A 14,214-nucleotide genomic window follows, 5' to 3' on the forward strand; every position below is an offset into this window, starting at 1 on the left:
AGCGTTTTCTTTGTAGTTCCCATTGACAATCCCTATCCTGTCTCCATTTCCTTTGTTCCTAGTCATTGCAGCCGTTGACTTCTTCCAAGCGATGGGAGACAACGCCTAACAGATTTTTATCAGCTTTGAGACTGCCTGTGGATCAGAGGGGGGATATTCAGCAGGATTTGACCAGTTCTGGAGCATCGGTAGCGGAAATTTTGAGTAGTTCGGAGAACCAGCAAATACCACCTCTCACTGGCCCCGCCCCTGCCCCCATCTATTCTCTATCTCCTGAATCCCAGATGATCAGCTGGGTCTGCTTTTGTTTCCCTGCACAGGAGAACAGAGCTGGAAAGCAAGTTAGTGGGGTGGAGAGGGAATGGCATTTTGCAGTAACCTTCCCCCAGGAGTGGGGTGGGAATGGAGATTTTACAGAATCCTTCCCCTGCCATGCCCACCAAGCCACACCCACAGAACCAGTAGTATTTTTTTTTGAATCTCACTACTGCCATGGATGGCATCACTAGTACAACAAGGATGCAGTACACTTGTCTCATTCTTTGGCTGGGAACAAGAGGAAGGCAACAACACAAGAATATGTTAAAAAGATGTTGGTGCCAAGGTTATGTGACATGAGAACAGAACTCTTGCTCAGGATTGACAATATTTACAGTAGGAATTCTAAGACTGAACATGGAAAACCAAACACCTGACAAAGTCCAAACATACGTTTGGAAATTGTATGGGGTGCCAATCCTTCGTCTCTGATTGTTCAATAACTTTTTCAGCTTAATTTAATATTAAAGCCCCATTTTTCTTCATGTGATGTGGTACATTTCAAATTAGCACGTAACTTGGGTAAAGCCTTTTCTTTGCAATACCTTTTATTAAAGATTATAACATTTATGAAATACAAACTAAAAGAAGAAGAAAAGATAGGGGAAAAGTGAATAGAAGGTGGAGAAAAGAAAAAAAGAAAGAAGTGACTACTGGCCTTCATTACAATAGATACAAGCAAATTCTCCACCCCCTTTAAAATTAGATTACATAAGATCATTGTGAAGATAGTTGAGCTCCTCCAAACACAGCTGGCATCATACAGGGAAGAAAAACAAGCACAGATTACCCTTGCCTCCAGCAGCTATGTCATCCCTGAGGTCCTTCTGTAGAATCCATCAAGTATAGCAAGTCTGGCTTTTCCTCATATTTTAACTCCATGAGCTTCATACTCCATCTTTCAAATACGGACATCCCCTCGGAGATTCTAGTCTAGTGCCTCCAACAATTTCTCTATTTCTATTTAATATTATATCACTTTGGGACTTTTCCATTCAGCCACCAGATGTCTCCCCAAATGTTCTTCACCAAAATCTCAGAAGCTTTCTGGCAATGATCCACATTTGTATTCCCTTCATGGGGCAATGCCAGAATTGGCATGCAGGTCTGCACCCCACCCTCCATTCCCTTTTTTTTTTTTTTGCTTCATCATGTTTTTTTCAGATAATAAAAATAGCTGCTAGTTGCCATGGCTACATAATTGTGTGGAGGGAAGGCAGCCAAAGAGCTAAAGGGTGCTATAAGGCAAACATTCCCACTAATGGGAAAAATGACCTGCCTTTAAGCTCAAGGAAGATCCAGTGTTGCAGCCCAAGGGAAAGGAAAACAACAGATGAGATACAGCTAAGTTGAAAGCAAATCGGGTGCTTGCTCCAGTGGTGTCAGGAAATAGGCACCAATCCCCAAGATCAAGAAATTTCTACCAGGACCCTTCCTGAAAATTCCCTGGCATATTATAATATCTTGCAATCAGCCATAGTGCACATTTTGTTTGGTTAGACATCATTTCTGAGCAAAACTTCTTTTTGTGAATTAGGAATGGAGATCACGTTTATGCTTCCTGAATAAAAATGGGTGATTGCAAATGTCATATCCAAATCCGGTTCCCTGTATGGAAGCTGACCGTGGTTTTGGTCTATTTAAAATATGAGGTTTCATTATGCTAAAGGTCTTATTTTTGTTTCAGTCAGGACTGGCAAAACTACCTTTTGTCTGTTTTATCAGGAATGGAGCATCACTAGTTGTTATTCCAATGGAACAGCAGCTTAGTAGGGGAGAAGGAAAACGGGCGTTGGCCCACATTACATGAAGAACATACACAGTGTCGTCTTCTAGACTGGCTCTCAACACAATTTTCAGAGCCTAAAATTAGCTAGATTATAACTGCAGCAGTGTCACCCGTAAAACACAATTTTACAGCACAATTTTGTCTTTTTCTGACAAACCCAGACCTCACTCCAAGACCTTTATCCTTAAGTTGCTTTGCCAACAATAACCAATATCAACCCAACCCAACTGTTAATGAACAACAGAGATACTCTCAATAATATGGGGCAAAAACCCAACCCAAATGATGCCTATTTCTGCATTAGGCCTCTTTAATGTAAACAAACTGTGATGGTAGCCTGAATTAAACCTCAAATATACCTGATTCAACTCCTAAATCATGCCTAATTCATGCTTAAATTTTCCTTGTGGCTAAGAAAAGCTTTCCACAGTTTTCTCCACAGGAAAGCAATCTATCTATGTCAGTTTTCAAAGATCCAAAAGTCTCTAATAATGTCTTTTTCCAATAGCAGCTACTTTCAATGACATCTAAAGTGTTTCTCCTGATCTTTCAGCTGTCTCTACAACTGGCTCTTCCAGAAGGACAATCTTTCTTTTCCCTGCCTCCCCGCTTCCCCAGTGGTGGTATTCAATTTTTTTTACCACCGGTTCTGTGGGAGTGGCTTGGTGGGCATGGCATGGCTTGGTGGGAGTGGCAGGGGAAGGATACTGCAAAATCACCATTCCCTCCCCACTCTTGGGGGGGAGGTTACTGCAAAATCCCCATTCCCTCCCCACCCTACTAATCTGCTTTCCAGCTCCCTTCTCCTGTGCAGGGCAACAAAAGAAGACCCAGCCGATCAGCTGGGACTCGGGAGGCAGAGAATAGATGGGGGCGGGACCAGTCAGAGGTGGTATTTGACAGTTCCCCAAACTACTCAAAATTTCCGCTACTGGTTCTCCAGAACTGGTTAGAACCTGCTGAATACCTGCTCAAAGAGGATCATAATGATGAATCTCAAAAATACAATTTTAAAAAAGCCAGTTATAAACTCATAGCTGCTGACTTATCATCTCTTGATTAGCACATTCTGTTCTCTGGCTGTAAAACTATAGAAGAACATTATAACGCGTTCTTGCTTGAACTTGAAAGAGTCATTAAACTATATGTTCCATTAGTAACCCACAAAAAAAAAAACCCCAACAAACAATTTACCCAAAATAATAAGAAAACTTCAATCTAAAAAAAATCCTTATGGCGTAAAAACAAAACTAAATACATAGCTAACTTTAAAAACTGATACAACACCTTATGCCGACATTTAAAGGCAGAATGCACCAATTACCACTGCAAGCAAGAAGAAAATCTTCTACGCACAAAATCTACTCGTGCCTTCTATAACTTTGTAAACACCAAACTTAAAGACTCAAAAACCATCCCATCCCTCAAAGGTCCTAATGGGAAAGACTATACGATGAAGCCATTAAGGCAAACCTCTTTAACACATTCTTCAGTTCAGTCTTTGTAAACAGTAATGGCTCATGCCCCACATTTCCTAATTGTACAACATCTAACTGCAACAAACTACAAATTGACTTTACTGAAGATAACATAGAATGCACTACGCCACCTAAAACCATCCTTATCTTGGCCCTGATGGCTTATGTGCATTCTTCTTAAAAAAGCTCTCCACTACCATAGCAGAACCCCTAAGCATAATATATGAGATATCATTCAGAACCAGCTCCTTACCAAACCCATGGTCTTTAGCAATGGCCATCCCTATTTTCAAAAAAAGGTGACCCCTGCCTGGTTGGAAACTACAGACCAATCTCATTGTGTTGTGTCACGTGCAAAGTTATGGAATCAATTATTAATCAATGCATTACCTTCCACCTAGAGTCAAACAACTTACTCTCCAATAAACAATTTGGTTTTAGAAAAAAATTGTCCTGCAATTTGCAACTTCTACACTGCAAAAACATATGGACTACACCAGGGTCCCAACCGCCGTCCGCGGACGGTACCGGCCGGAACGCCTTACCGGCCGCTGGTTGCTGGGCGCTGCCATCTTTTTGTAAAAGCAATTTTTCGTCAAAAAGATGGCGCGCCAGCGTTGGTGAGCTTTTCCGGTAGAAAGCCATTTCTACCCGAAAAGCTCACCAGACTAATTTGACGAAAATCACTTCGTGCGTCACCGAAGTGATTTTGTCAAAAGATGGCGGGCCCAGCTGACGCGAACCGCGGCGCCAGCTGCGCCGAACCGCGCGGCGGAAAGGTTGGGGATCCCTACACTACTTGACCAGGGTAAAGCAATAGATGTAATTTACATTGACTTCTGCAAAACCTTTGATTCAGTGGTACATGACAAACTACTATAAAAATTAAATTCTTACGGCATTTCTGGATCCCTTCACAAGTGGATTATTGCCTTCTTGTCAAACAGGCAACAAATAGTAAAAACCCTGCACCAGTTATCAGCGGTGTCCCCCAAGGGAGCATTCTAGGACCCACACTCTTTACATTCTATATAAATGACTTTTGTGATCACCTTATTAGCAACTGCGTCCTCTTCGCTGATGATGTAAAACTATTCAACACCACCATCAATGCTACCGTCCTTCAAAAAAACCTTGATTATGTGTCTGAATGGTCTAACAGTTGGCAACTCCAAATCTTGACCAACAAATGCTCTGTCCTACACATTGGTAAAAAAAATCAATATATCAAATACAAGCTAGGTGGGTATGACCTTGTTGATGGCCCTCACTCTGTCAAGGATCTTGGAGTTCTCATATCAAATGACCTAAGCGCCAAAGCTCACTGCAAGTATTGCCAAAAAGGCTTTAAGAGTCGTAAATTTAATTTTATGAAGCTTCTCCTCTGGTAGTATTGTTTTGCAAACTAGGGCATTCAAAACCTTTGCTAGACCACTACTTGAATTCAGCTCTGCTGTCTGGAATCCACACTGTATATCAGACATAATTACAATTGAGCGAATCCAGAAGTATTTTAACACAAGAGTACTACATTCATCTGTTCGCAACAGAATACCCTACACCACCACTTGAGATTCTAGGCTTAGACAACCTTGAACTAGCCAGCTAAGATTGGACTTAAGCATAGTACATAAAATCATATGTTACAACGTCTTACCAGTTTATGAATATTTCAGGTTTAACCACAACAACACAAGAGCACACAACAGATATAAACTTAGTGTAAACCACTCCAAACTTGATTGCAGGAAGTACGGTTTCAGCAACAGAATGGTCAATGTCTAGAACTCACTACCTGATTCTATTGTCATCTGCTCAAACCCCCACTCCTTTACCCTCAAACTAACTTTTATTGACCTCACCCCATTCCTAAGAGGTCGGTAAGGGGCGTGCATAAACACACAATCATGCCGACCGTCCCTGTCCTATTGTCCCCAATTATTAGTTCCTATTTCTTATATTTAAACTTATGTTTATTCTTATTTCTATTGTATTGTAAGCTTTTGACTAAATAAATAAATAAATAAATAAATAAATAAATAAATAAATAAATAAATAAATAAATAAATAAATATACCACCTCTGCTTTGAAAGATCAATTATATAAATCCAAGGCAGTTCCAATAGTTAGGGTTCCTCTGCTCTCCCCTCAGTAGGTTGGCCAGATTATGAAGATTATTTTTTTCATGTTCACAAATGACCAGTGGATAGGAAAGTGAGGAAACAACCCACTTTAATTTTCATTCTGTAGAGAGGAATACACTGTCTCCTGAGAACTTCCCAATACTTTTTAAAGGTTTTTTGTTTGCAATCAATTAGTTCTCACCATACCCTAATAAGCAGGGACAAAGGCCTGCAACATTTTATTGATTATTGATTGATCAAATTGCTACATTCCCTATCATGACGTGTTCTATGGATTGGTCAATTTAGGATCAATCAAGATCCACATATTCCTGGCATCTGCTCACTAGTTTAGATCAAAGAAGCAGATCCACCTCAGTATATAAAGATGGTAGAGACAGATCGCTCCAATTTTTAAAAAAACAACAACCCTTGATTGCACACATCTGGAAAGCTTCCCTTAGAAAGATACGGAAGTAATTTCAGCACCAGTAATTTATAGTATCTTCTAGAATCACCCAATCATTATTGTGCCAAAATAATAGTAATGAGAACAAAATAATAGTAGCGAGGACAGGCGGTATATCACTTCACAATTGTTGGATGTTGCTATGAGTCACAAGTGTGGAAATGACCTATAACTAATTCATCAACGTACATTCCTCTCATGAACAAAATAACAAAATTAATACTTGTAGCCATATTCCAGTGGGATTTTGTACGGAAGACAGAGAGAGAATCAGTCAGAGAGTGGAAGACTTCAGCTGGATTGAAAACTTGGGGGATAAGAATTATGGGCAGGATTAGTTAGGATAGTGTTTCTTGAACTTTTTGCAATTGTGGATCACTAAATAAATATTTTTTTAAAAAAATGTGGGGATTTCTCACTTAAGTCCCCCTTCCTTTATTTTCATATTTAAGGGCAGAGTAATTCACTGTTTGGTGATAGGATAGTTGTACCCTGTTTCCCCCAAAATACAACCTACTCTGAAAGTAAATCCTAGCTTGATTTTTATTCGTACACCCAATATGAGCTCTATCCCCAAAATAAGCCCTAATTAAGATCCTGCCCACTCAAGTACATGGGTAAAAATTAAGCTAGGGTGCCCTACTACTCACCTTTGGACAGTTGTAGCCAGGCCTCGCACATCCTGACACCTGCCTTGCCGGCCCATTTCTTCTGCAGCAGGCAAGGCTGGCAAGGCTTTCCTGAAGGCCCCTGTAGCTGATAACAAAGCTGTGGATCGATCTGGAGCTCTGTTATCTGCTGCAGAGGCCTTCAGAAAAGCCTTGCCAGCTGCAGAAGATGAAGTTCCTGAAGGCCTCTGACAGCGAAAAGAAGGCCACAGGCAACGCATGCAAGTGAGATTAGTCAGTGGATGACATGTCCCAAAAATAAGACTTGGTGCCTTTTTTGGTGGCAAAAATATATATAAGATAGAGTCTTATTTGGGGGAAAACATGGGTATTTGTGGGTACCTTACTATTCCATTGCATCCCCTGACCTCTCTCAGCCAAATTTTGCATCAAACATTCAATGTAAAAGTAAGAATCTATTTAGTAACAGTTGAATAATATTATGCACCCAACAACAGCAACTCTTAGCACAAATTTATGCTACTCAATAATGTTCCTCATGAGAAATCATCTTAGGAAGAAGAGATCACCAAGTTCTCTAAATCTTAATAACTGCATTTGCTGTTTGCATTTTTTTTTGGGGGGGGGGTCCACTTGTGCAAAATCTGTTTCATTTGGATTTACAATTAATAACTGTGTCCATTGTCAGTTTTCCAAATTTTAGGAGTCCTGTTGTTGCTTGCATTATCAGTTGCACACTACAAGTTCAGTTTACAGATACCGATCCATTGCTACAAAGCATCTGCAAAGTTCAGAAAAGGAGAGGTGGGCTAAGGCAGTGAGCCGGTGCTGATGTGGCTAGTTGATTGGCAGTGAACATGGTAAAGCTTTGGTGAATCAGTGGTTTAGGGAATGAGACGCAAGATTGGCAGCTTTAATTATTTATTTGTTTGTTTTTTTGTTTGCAAAATGTATGTTTTACTTCAATCCAAACAACCAAGTTTATAAATAATAATTTTAGCCGTTAAAGATGCTGAGCTTGTCAGCTGGAGAGCTGATAGCCTGGGTTCAAGATCTGAGGGCTGCGCAAAGGGGTGAACTCCCATTCCTGCCACAGCTTCTGCCCGCTTAGCACAGGGGTCCTCAAACTTGGCAACTTTAAGACTTGTGGACTTCAACTCCCAGAATTCCTCAGCCAGCTATAAAGTTGCCAAGTTTGGAGACCCCTGACCTAACAGTTTGAAAGCATGCAAATGCAAGTAGATAAATACATACTACTTCAGTGGGAAGGCAACAGTGTTCTGTATGCCTCAGCATATGGTCACGTTGGCCACCTGACTATGGAAATGCTTTCTAACAATGCTGGCTCCCTTGGCTGAGAAACGTGGCTGAGAGAGAGAGAGAGCATGAGGCACAAAGTCAGCCAGCTGGATCAGGCGGAACTAGAACACACATATGCCTGATTTCTAGCCTGGTGCCTGAGCCACTAGACTAAATTGTATTATTTATTTCATTGAATAGTCATAAGACTTTATCAATAACATAACATAAATATATAACAAGACCAAATACAGATAAGTTAGATATATAAGAATACAATAATAAAAACATATGTGGAAAACCAGGGAGTCAGAAATTGGATAATAGATCACTCTTGCAGGATACACCAATTTGTTCAATATATTGGGTTCTTAGGATCGCTGCCTTGATTATAAACTTAGCAGTCCTACAAACGATGTGTACATTAGAGGCCCAGAGGAAATATAACAATCTGTGGTTTGATTCCCAATGGGCTGTTCTTTCCAATAGAAATGATAAATATTTAAGCCTAATGGGGGCATATATTTGGCAGTTGAACAAGATGTGGGAAATATCTTCAATGGCAGGCGAATCACATATGCAGGTTCTCTCGTGGTATGGTGCCTGGTGGAAGCGCCCATGTCTGGACATGGAATCCAGTAACTCAAATCTGGCTCTGGTATAGGCTGTTCTCTATAATTGTGACATACCCATTGAAAAGTATTTTTCAGGTTGGAAGATGTTTTTATTCTTAGCCAACCATCTTATAGATCTGTTTTTTGCTAATAATTCCATGTCAGTCTGGGCACTAATATCCAAGTCTCTCTGTTTAAAAATTTCCCTTGCCTGGGAAACCCTTGACAATAAATATTGGGTAGAAAACCCATGTCTTAAAATGGCTCTATGGAGTTGACTGGCCCAGGAGTTAAATTGGAACTTATTTAACTGTTCAGTTAGGCATAGTTTGGGAAGTCTAATCCGAATCCATTGATTGTATCTTTAGCCAGTATGTAAATGTTTTAATGATTAAATGGCTATGTAAGGAGTGGATACCCAATTCCGCTCTGACTGCTGAAGCAGAAGTGTTCTTATCAGTCCCCAATAATTGTCTTAAAAAGCGGGTCTGTGTTTGTTCAAGTGCTTTATTTAAACCCCACAGTTCTGCACCATATGTCAGCATTGGAACTATTTTTGCCCTAAATAGTTTCAACATAGAGGTCAAAGTGCCTGGGTAATTATGGTTAAATAATTTATATAATCTTTTGGTGCTTATCTCAGCTCTTAATGCACTACTTTTAATGTGATTAAACCAAGATCCTGTATTAGTAAAGACCACACCTAAGTAGGTGTAAGAATTTACTTGTTCGATTGACTCCCCATTAATCTGCCAATTATATTTCCTACTTTTTGTGCTGAAAACCAACACTTTGGACTTGCTTTTATTAATATTTAAGAAATTCAAAGTACAATAGGTGTTCAGCTTATGCAACAGTCTCCTCAGGCCTATTTGTGAATGAGCCATTAATACCATGTCATCGGCATATAAAAAGGTATTAATAAATTTATCAAGAATCTTTGGCATATGCAAATCTACTGCATGCAGGCATCCTGGTAAATCATTGACATAGAGATTGAAAAGCATTGGGGCTAAAATGCAGCCCTGTCTTACGCCAATATTGGTAGGTATGCTCTTAGAGAGGGCTCCATTTACGACAGTACAGATTTTCACATGGGTGTTTGAGTAAAGGGCCATAACCAGAAAAAGGAGTCTGGGCTCCATGTTCAGGTCCGCCAGTTTCCTCCACAAGATATTTCTGTTTAATGAATCAAACCCGCACTTAGATCCATAAATGCAGTGAATAATTTCTTACCCATTTTTAAATACCTTGTTACCAAATGATATAATGTGAAACAATTATCTATGGTAGATCGCTCTGGTCTAAAGCCTGCTTGTTCCTCCGCCAAAAGATTATTCTCCATAACCCAGATTTCAATTTTGCTCAACAAATGCTTTGCATACATTTTAGCAACCATTCCAATTAGGCTTATTGGTCTGTAATTATTTGGATTGCCTCTGTCTCCTTTTTTATGTAAGGGAACAATAATGGCCACTTCCCAACCCAGAGGTATGAGGCCAGTATTGTTTATAAGGGTAAATAGCCCTGCTAATAAAGGCGCCCACCAGTCCATATAAATTCCAGGGGCAAAAAATCTTCACCAGATGCCTTATTAGCTTTTGATGATCGAATAATGGATTTAATTTCTGAAACAGAAACAGGGGGCCAGATAGGGAGATTTAGTTAATAAATCATTGCTTTGGGTATGCATAGAGTCCTGATTGGGTTTAAAAGGAAGATTAGAATAAAAATTCTCACACGTTGAAGCAGAAATGGGGATATCAAAATAAAATTTACATTCCTTCAATATACCTGAGACAACATTCCAAAAGAAAGCTGAATTTGACCCTTTTGCCCAAATTTCCAAGTCCGACCATAATTTAGTCAAAAGGAAGCCTTCTTTGATGCTATCAATTTCTTATAATCACATCTAATTTTCAACATGTTGCTATAGTTTTTTGAGGTGGGACATCGCTGAACCCTACGCATTGCAGCTCTCAAATATTTTCTACTGTACGAACAGTCAGAATCAAACCAACCAACTCCAACTTGTTGGCGGTTTCTTATCGGAAGTTTGACAGTAAAAAATTTCTTCAATGAATGACATAGATCATCATAATGGGCCATAATATTATCTGAGCCTGAAGATGAATGAGAAATTAAGGTTCTTCAGATCTGAGGTTGTGCAGAATCAAAAAAAAAAAAAAAATAGATAATGCCGCAGTATCAACTTTGGCCCATTTGAGTTTTCTATCCAGTCTCACTTCCAGATTTGCAAAAAAAAACTTTTGCCACAAGATGAGTTTCTCCATATATCTGAACTGCCTTGAAATAAAACTGAAATTGGTTGGTGATCACTACCTTCCCTCACATGGACTTGTATATCTGCGAACCTCTCAAGCTTATCTCTTGAAACACATATATAATCTAGAACGCTACTGGAGTTACTTGAGTGATAAGTAAAAGGATATATAAAACTATAGTCCTTACCTCCTATAATATAGAGATTACAATTATAAATCATAGAAACCAATTGTGTACCTGCAATATTTCTTTTATAATCACTGGAATGCCAGGGAGGAATAGCTAGTAAATCCTCAGGAATAACACCAGAATAAACAAAGTTATGTAAAGATGCCCCTACCTTGGCATTAAAATCTCCTGCCAAAACTATAGTAACGTTAGGATGTTGGACATTTAATTTTAGAACTGTCTCTTCCAAATTTGCCCAGATATTAGGTGTATAATAAGGGGTGGAGTGAGGAGGGATATATATATATTCAGCAATATCAATTCGAAAGAACCATAGAAGAACTTGACGATTAAATGAGAAACAGAAGCATCACCAAAGCCGAGCTTCTGGGCTTGCCAGCCCAACTCTGCTTTGGCTAGAATTGACAAGCCTCCAGAGGCCCTTCCTTTAGTCTTAGATTTAACTGCAGGAATAGACCACGAATCAAAGCCAGGCAGGTGGATCTGTTCTTCATCTGTGGTCAGCCAGGTCTCCTGAAGGGCTATAAGATCAAAATTTATCAAAAAATCCTCCAAGTCACCATCCATGGCTCTGGCTTTCCAGCCAGCAATATTCCAGGACAATAGGTGAAAATAATCTACTTGCTTGTCATTTGTCATTATAGGGAGGGAATTAATGTGAGCATTGGGAGGGACTCCAACATTTTCCAGTCATTCCACAGGAGTAATATTATCCAAGATTCCCTCAGAGTCAAAAAAGACGCACTGGTTTGTTCGGTGTTTGCCTTCACTACTACCAAATTGATAAACAGACTCCAAATGCTTCTGAGGGCCAACAGCCTGTTGCAAAGGCATCATTGTAGGTTGGCCCAGTGGGATAGTGTCCGAGACCAAAGGGAGTAGCAACGAGCAGGTGGGAACTTCCTTATGACGCAGTTCAACACCTACTCCAAGGTCATCTTCTATTTGTTGTTCTATTTGTTGTTCCACAGTAATTGAGCAACCACTCCTTCTCGCCTGTACACCTCTTTTACAGAGTTATTATTTGCAGCATCTATATGAAGAGAAATTTCATCAGAATTTTCAGAAAGAGCATTAATAACATCTGCAACCAGGATAGCAAATCCTATGGAAGGTTTTGCAGCTTTATGTGTGACTTCTAAAAGATCCTTCAAGTCGTCTAATCTTTTAATGATGCCCACTTGTTCAAGCTCTGGCAAAGTACAAAAAGAATTAATCAGGCTTGATTCCAGTATCTCAGTACGCTGCCGGATAGGAGGTTGATTTTTCAAGTTGCCACTTCTCAAGGGTGCGGGAGAGATAACATCCTTAGAGTTAACAGCTTTAAAATCGTTGCAATTAGGCTTGTGGAAAGCAGTGCTCTTCTTGCCAATATGAGTTATTAAAGGACTAATACCCTCCTTAGTAAACATGCGAATAGGAAAAATTCCAAATTCACTAAGGAAGGAATTCATTTTGAACAGCATACTGGCTATAGTGGGTTGTTTAAAAGTCAGCAAAATACGTTTAAAAGCCCCTCTGGAGGGAAGCCATTCCACCCTCTACAAATCCACCAACTGCCTTTCACAGCGAAGAAGCTGGCTAAGGGAAAGAATAACCGCATTTCTAAATCCCCACTTCTCTTTATTCATTTGGTTATTTAAAATTAATCAGGTAATCTGATGTCGCTGTAGATAACAGTTAAAACTTGTGTGCTTTTTATCCAAGACTTCTTGGGAGAGAGAACCTTGCTAATTTATTACTTATGGCCGTTGACTGAATATCATTTAAAAAGTCATCCATTTTAAGTTGTTTGGTAGGGTTGCATAAGGACTGTGTAGCTGAAAGAGGACACTCCCTCTTCTTCGTTTCCCATTGCTCATGGTGGGCCCCTCGCTTATCTACACATGCACACAGATGAGTCATCTTTAAAACAGTAGCAGCCACCAAGGCAGGCGAGAAAGAAGGGAACATCTGTTGAAGGAGCCGACTTTCCTACTGATTAACTTGAACTGCTCATTGTTGATCTCTCTCCTCGGAAGATTAGGCTGCACTGTGCCTCACAGCTCACTAGACTAAATTGGTTACCTATCATTGACCATTTTGTACTTGTTATTGGACTGTTTACCAGCAGTTGGACTGTTTTTAGCACTTGGTGCAGGGGTTAATTTAGTATAATTTTAAGAAAATGCAAATGAAAACAGCCAAATTTTTGTTACTTTCCTTTTTATTCTGGATGGAATCCAGTCAAGCTCTTCTAGTAATGGAACTGCTTCCTTCAGTGGAAGCAGGGCATCAGGCCAGGTTGTGGGATGAGCCTTTTTTGGTATTCTGTGAATGCACTAGGTCAGTGGTCCCCAACCTTTTTTGTACCACGGCCCGGTACCGGCATCACAAAATGATCCACGGACCAGTACCGGCATCAGCACGCACGACCAAGGCAAGGCGAGCCGAGCGACTGGCCAGCCAGCCGTCCCCCGCTTCTCCCCGCCACCTTCAACTCCTTTGTACCTTCTCGCGGTCGATGGGCTTTTCGGGCTCTTTCTTAATCTCCTCCTGAGTAACGCGAGACTCCACCACCATCGGGACGGCTCTTCGTTCAAAGCCCCCCCCCTTTGACGAATCTAAGGTGCGAGGATTCCTTCAGCACCCAAACGCCGCTTTTCAACCGACGACCGACAAGCTCACCCGGAAGCACTTTCTCAAGCGCCGTCGAAACAAGATGGCGGCACCCAAGCAAAGTAGGCGGCCCGGTACAAAATGATCCACGGACCAGTACCGGTCCGGGGCCCAGTGGTTGGGGACCCCTGCACTAGGTGATTTTGTGTTTGTGAGAGAGAGAGAGAGAGACAGAGAGAAGGGGGGGAGGGAGGGAGGGAGGGGGAGGGAAGGAGTGAGAGTCTTGCTCCTATTGTCTTTATGCCTAATGCAGAACTAGAAATCACTGTCTCCTGGTTTCTAGCCTAGTGCCTTAACCACTAGACCAAATGAGCTCTTTTTAATTGCTCTCAACATGCTTTTGTTGTTTGATCGCAGGTTA

At 40.6% G+C, this 14,214-nt stretch overlaps 1 protein-coding gene across 2 annotated transcripts in view; it reads left to right on the forward strand.

Annotated features, from left to right (window-relative positions):
- Nucleotides 1–14,214, forward strand: part of PECAM1 (platelet and endothelial cell adhesion molecule 1) — a 63,333-nt gene that overhangs the window by 6,788 nt on the left and 42,331 nt on the right. The window lies entirely within an intron of this gene.

Source organism: Notechis scutatus, chromosome 2 (assembly GCF_049901735.1).
Source record: "Notechis scutatus isolate UNSWTSFEM ecotype Mainland chromosome 2, rNotScu1.2, whole genome shotgun sequence".
NCBI classification, from domain to species: domain Eukaryota; kingdom Metazoa; phylum Chordata; class Lepidosauria; order Squamata; family Elapidae; genus Notechis; species Notechis scutatus.